Source organism: Herpailurus yagouaroundi, unplaced genomic scaffold (assembly GCF_014898765.1).
Source record: "Herpailurus yagouaroundi ecotype Mexico unplaced genomic scaffold, PumYag 198, whole genome shotgun sequence".
Classification (NCBI taxonomy): Eukaryota; Metazoa; Chordata; class Mammalia; order Carnivora; family Felidae; genus Herpailurus; species Herpailurus yagouaroundi.
Genome location: NW_024412429.1, coordinates 9,415,998 through 9,421,997, shown reverse-complemented (window position 1 = coordinate 9,421,997; position 6,000 = coordinate 9,415,998). Strand labels below are relative to the sequence as shown.

At 45.0% G+C, this 6,000-nt stretch overlaps 1 protein-coding gene across 4 annotated transcripts in view; it reads left to right on the top strand.

The window, feature by feature from the left end:
* Positions 1-6,000, top strand: part of SYTL3 (synaptotagmin like 3) — an 84,068-nt gene that overhangs the window by 15,668 nt on the left and 62,400 nt on the right. The gene's annotated exons all lie outside the window — the stretch shown is intronic.

The following is a 6,000-nucleotide window of genomic DNA, read 5'->3' as shown; positions in this document are numbered from 1 at the left end:
TATATATATATACATATATATGTATATATATAATTTTACCATGATTTAAAATATATATATATTTTTTTAAATCATGGCAAAATATATACAACATAAAATTTACTGCTTAGTGATTTTTAAGTCTACAGTTCAGTGGCATTAAGTCTGTTCATGTTGTATGACCATCACCACCATCTGTTTTCAGAACTTCTTCATCTCGCAAAACTGAAACTTCGTACCCGTTAAACAACAACACCCTATTTCTTCCTCCCGCTGAAAACCAGCATTCTATTTTCTGTCTCTGTAAATTTGCATATTCTAGGTACTCCTAGATGTAGAATCGTACAGTACTTGTCTTTTTATGACCGGCTCATTTTACTGAGCGTGATGTCCTCAAGCCTCCTCTGTGTTGTAGCGATATTTGCAGGTTTCTACTTCCTTCCTAAGGCTGTACATTCCATAGGGCAAGTTTGTCACATTTTGTTTGGCCATTAGTTTGTTGATGGACACTTGAGTCGCTTCTACATTTTGGCTGTTGTAAAAAATGCTGCTGTGAACATGGGTGTGCAAATATCTCTGAGACCCTACTTTCAGTTCTTTGGGACATATTGCAGGCTCATATGGTCCTCACATGTTTAATTTTTTCATACTCTTTCCCGTAGTAGCTGCACCATTTTATAATCCCGCCAAGAGTGTACAAGGACTCCCGCTTCTCCACGTCTTTGTTAACACTTGTTATTTTCAGGGGTTCGTTGGTTTGTTTTTATTTTTTGATGTTTATTTATTTATGTTGAGAGAGAGAGAGAGAACCAGCAGGAGAGGGTCAGAGAGAAAAAGAGACAGAATCTCAAGCAGGCTCTGCACCATCAGTGCAGAGCCCAATGCGGGGCTCAACCCACAAACCGTGAGATCATGACCTGAGCCTAGATCAAGAGTTGGACGCTTAACCAGCTGCACCACCCAGGCGTCCCTGTTTTTGATAATAGTCATCCTAATGGGGGGGGGGGGGGAGAAGGTCAGCTTGTTTTTTGACTCAGTAACATTTTCTTCAGTTGGATGTGACTATTCTGATGATCTTTTATGCCCCTTGCCCTTGCTTCTTAAAAAATACCTTTTAATATGTAGGTTGGCTTTGTTCTGTATCCCCCATTTGTGTTATCTTCTCCTGCAACATTTAATGTCTTTTCTTTTCTGTTCATGTTCTAGAACAGCGCCTCTACTGAGTCTGTGTCACTGATTCCATTTCCTAGGCCCTTAGTTCTGTTCCTTCTGGTTGGTCGGCAGCCACTCTGCTTTTGTGTTGTTAGTTTCCTAGATTTTTCTTTCTGAAAAGAGTCTCTTCATGTCTCTTCATGTCAGCCTGGCTTGTCCTTATGTCTTTCTGTTTTCTTCTCCTGGAGGCTGGGCTTAGGTGCTTTTGAAAACGAAGTGCTTTCTGGAATGTGCCCTGGATTCCCCTGTGGTGCACCTTCTGAGAAGGCCGCTTCTCTGGTCTTCGGGACTCCGTTTCTCCTGCCGGCTGGCATTTTGTCAGAGGCTCTCCATTGTCTCTTCAGTTATTACGTGCTCTGTATCTCTCGCCATTCATGTGGTGGTGCAGGGGAGTGATGGGGAGGCTCCCCTTCAATCTCTGGGGAAGACAGGGTGATGTGCAGCATCTAACCCGATTTTTTTTTTTTTGAAGTTTACTTATTTATTTTGAGAGAGAGCATGCAAGCAGGGGAGGAGCAGAGATAGGAGACAGAGGATCCAAAGTGGGCTCTGCGATGACAGCAGAGAGCCCAATGCGGGGCGCAAACTCACAAACTGTGAGATCATGACCCGAGCCAAAGTCAGATGCTTAACCAACTGAGCCACCCAGGCGTCCCTCTAATCTGATTTTTATTGTTGAGGTCTTAAGCGCAGCTCTGTGCGGCCACAGTGGAATTTTTTCTCACTTTTGTCAATTAGTTATCCGATGTAACAAACCAAGAGTCACAAACTTGTGGCCAACAGGCTGCATAAGCCCACAGGCCTTGTTTATTTTGGGGCCTGCGTCTAATATTTGGGGCCTGGGTCTAATATTTATCGTTTTAATGTCTTAAAATGGGCCGTGGTTCTCCCGTTCACCACGGCGCCCACTCCTCCTTACTGTCTCACAATGGCCCGCTTTCCTCATTTACGGTTTCTGCCCGGTGCCTGAGTCTGACACACATTAGACCTCAGTGCTTACCGCCAGCAGGGTCCCAGCCTGTCTCTTCAGTCCCCAGGGTGCTCCCCACAGAGCTGGGCATTTTTACTCATTCACCAAGCTGCTTGCATTCACTGGCCCCTGCCCTGCTCCTCAGTCACGCTTGGGGCTGTGGATACAGCCCTGAGAGTGACACAGAGGGGACCTGCCTTCTCTCTGCGGTCCAGTGAGGCAGAGTTATTAATGTTTCACAAGAAGTGGTGGTGACAGCTCGATACAGTCATTTCGGTATCTTCATCTTGATTCCCCGAGCCCTCCCCTAGTTACCGAGGATTTAATCACAATGATCAGTCTTTTTTTTCCTGTAAAAATGTTGAAAGCGGATCTACTGAGCTGGCAGGAAAAAAAAAAAAAAACCTGTTTTGCTTTGTAACTAAAAACCATCTTAGATGCAAGATTATTTGAAGTAAAAAAAAAAAAAAAAAAATCAGCTGTCTGCATGCACAAGGTTGCTCTGGCTGGGAATGACCACGCAGGTGGACAAGCTCATGCAAAGCGGTTAGGTTGATCTCAGTTTTACAATATTAGGCTTCTTCACTTGGGCTTTTTGCAGCCTGTTTGTCTGATGAGCCACCAGGGCACTCTTGAGGCACCCTGGCCATCAGGACATTGGGTGGAGAACAGATCTGCCCAGAGAAACGTGCTTGTCTAGGTCTTCTAGGAATCCTGACTCTGCAGATCGACTTTCCACTTCTTGTCCTTTGCATGGTGGAAGATACATTAAGCAACTCCAGGACATCGTGCTGACTTTCTGAAGAGCATCCAGCGTGGATGGGACAGCTAGCCATCTGCAGATGCAAGTAATTAAATGCAAAATAACACTGCCTTCCAACAGGCCTGTTGGGCTCACTGCTCGCTGAGAGTAACAGGTCAGACTGTCTTTCTGTTAGGGTCATCCGTTCATTGTATCATTGAACAAGTGTGTAGGCTGGAATTTGCAAAGGGCTTTCCAACTGTTATTTCCTGTTTACTGATGAAATGACAGCATGAGCAGAGGTCAAGGCTATGAAAACGGACGCTGGAACCTCCAGAAGTGTAGTAAGAGCTGGCTATGCACCACGAGCTCGGCATTTATAATGATAGTGATCCTCATGCAGTGTTACTGACAAGGTCAGGCAAGGAATTCAGGTCTCCTAGTTTCAACATATGAAATTTATTGTCAAATTGGTTTCCATACAACACCCAGTGCTCACCCCAAAAGGTGCCCTCCTCAATACCCATCGCCCACCCTCTCCTCCCTCCCACCCCCCATCAACCCTCTGTTTGTTCTCAGTTTTTAAGCGTCTCTTATGCTTTGGCTCTCTCCCACTCTAGCCTCTTTTTTTTTTTCCTTCCCCTCCCCCATGGGTTTCTGTTAAGTTTCTCAGGATCCACATAAGAGTGAAACCATATGGTATCTGTCTTTCTCTGTATGGCTTATTTCACTTAGCATCACACTCTCCAGTTCCATCCACGTTGCTACAAAGGGCCATATTTCATTCCAAGAAGCTTTCATAGGCAGATTCTGATCAATCATCTGGGAAGAAATAATAAATGCTTCTTCTGGTTACTGTGAGTCAGTCTACCCTGCGCTGGCCCTACCGAGGACAGATGTGATGGTGTCATCACTGCAAGGTCTGCTCACCTCTGTCTGAGACGATAAGAGCAACAAATGGTCCCCCCTTTGCAGCTGGGATTGGTGTGCACAGGGAGCCTTTATTAAGGGTCTTAGGGAATCATTGCTTAGGAACGGCTGGTTCTGCAAGAAGTGTTTAGGGAGATCCCGCTCAAATCTGTTCTGGAAGCAAACAGCCTCAAAAGTAAAAAAGTGCTGTTTGGCATGTGGTTTAGGACTGTGGCATTTTCCTCCTTCTATTATTTAAACACAGACAAGCCCGAGAGACTAAATTTGTGCAAGTATGTGTCCAAATCTGTCCTGCCAAATAAGCTCCTGTTGAACTTCGCAAGTGCTCAGTTGGGATGTTCAATTAGATGACTGGCACCAGGCGACGTATATTTTAATTCTGTCTGAAACCTAGAGCACTAGGCTAGAGGAGGACTTGGTAATAAAACACTGACTTACTCGGGTGCCTTCAGCTGCCCCCCTCCCTCCGCTGAGCTCTCCTTTCCTGGCCCCGCAATGGGCGCTTACTTCTCAGCCAGGCACCTGTGTCTGCCTAGCCTCTGCTGACTGTAGGGGGTGGTGGTTTGACTCGCTGATGAATTCTCAGCTCCGACCTCCTTCCAGTCTGAGCCCTTGCCCCATTGCCGGCCCCGGCTTGCATATGGATGCTTTTGGACACAAGGATAATGGCTGCAAAGCGTGACAGCGCTGATTAGCTGAAAGGGTCACCACCACCAGGAAAAGAAATCCAGGAAGTGGAGTTCATCCATTCGATGGAAGCCTCCTGGTTCCACGTTTGATTTTGCTCTTTGACTCTCCTCATCTGATACTTAGACCTTGCCCTGCTGACAAAGACGGAGGAGGCCCCCACAGGCATGGAGAAATTGGTGGGTGTGGCCCTTCGAGGGGCGTGAATTCACCACTGGCCCGTTTATCTCTCCAAACTTCCCCTGGTGGTTGATCCCTTGCTTGCTTTCTTGTGCCAGAGGGGGCCCTTTCGAGGTGCTGAGTTCTCAAAGACTAGATATTCAATTTTATGGTGCAAACTTTTCTCTGTCTCTCTAGACACATATCATTTTATATATTTTGGCTCTGAACGGTAGTGACTGATTATCAAAATTCTTCTATCACAATTTATAAATGCCCCGTGTATTTTTCTCTTGTTCTAGTCGCTAAGCATTGGGAATCATGGTTTACTTACTAATCAGAGAACATAATAGTTTCTAACTAGATGAAGGGGGAAAGATGGTTAGTATCTTCTAACTATCACTAGAACTCCGTAGAGAAAGAGGGTATTTCTTTTAAAAACATGTAGATGGACATATATTTGTGAATTTGCTTACATTTACAGCAGTTGTAAGCATTCATTCAGAAAAACGCATTTGAGTTCATATATAGCCTAAAAGAACCCAGTGGAGAACACTCATTTCGGTAAACATAGACGAGACTTTGTAAGGTACAGTGTTAATTTTTCTTAAACTTTCATAACCCAGGAATTGGCAAGTTTTGTGGCACATCATTTTAAGGGTGTGGATAACTTGTAATATCTGTGTGTTTACTTTTTTGTATCCTAAAAGGGTGTTAACAATTCTACATTTCCAAGGTTTTTTGAGGTTGACAGTGGCTTCTCCAGAAATTTGGGAACTGTTGAAGAGCACAATGCATTTGGGGACTTTGGTTTCAGTCAGTGAGCATATAAAGGGCCCTGCATCCTGTTCCACATGTGACCGAGACTGGAGGTGTAGGGGTGTAGACGTACCCTAGCGGGTGCTGGCCAAGCAGCTGGGCAAGAACAGGTCATTTCCCCTGTTTCTCAGGTGGTCCACTCGGACCCAGGTCCCGGATCTCCATGAAGTACACTGATCCCATATTCCAGACTTCAGGGCCTTCCAGGAAACTTCTCAGCTACTCTGTTAGCTCTTAGTAAACATCGTGGTTAACACAAACTAACCTTAACCTAACCTAGGGATGAGTTCCCTCTTAGCCAAATAGGCAGCGTTGGGTTTTGTGTTGACTATCCTTCACGCCACTGTTTGCTGCTGTAAACATAATAAATTGATCATTTTTTAAAGTTTATTTATTTACTTTTGAGAGAGCGTGTGCATATGCATGAGAGAGAAAGCGGAGGAGGAGCAGAGAGATAGGGAATGAGAGAGAATCCCAAGCAGGCTCCACAAACACAGGGCTT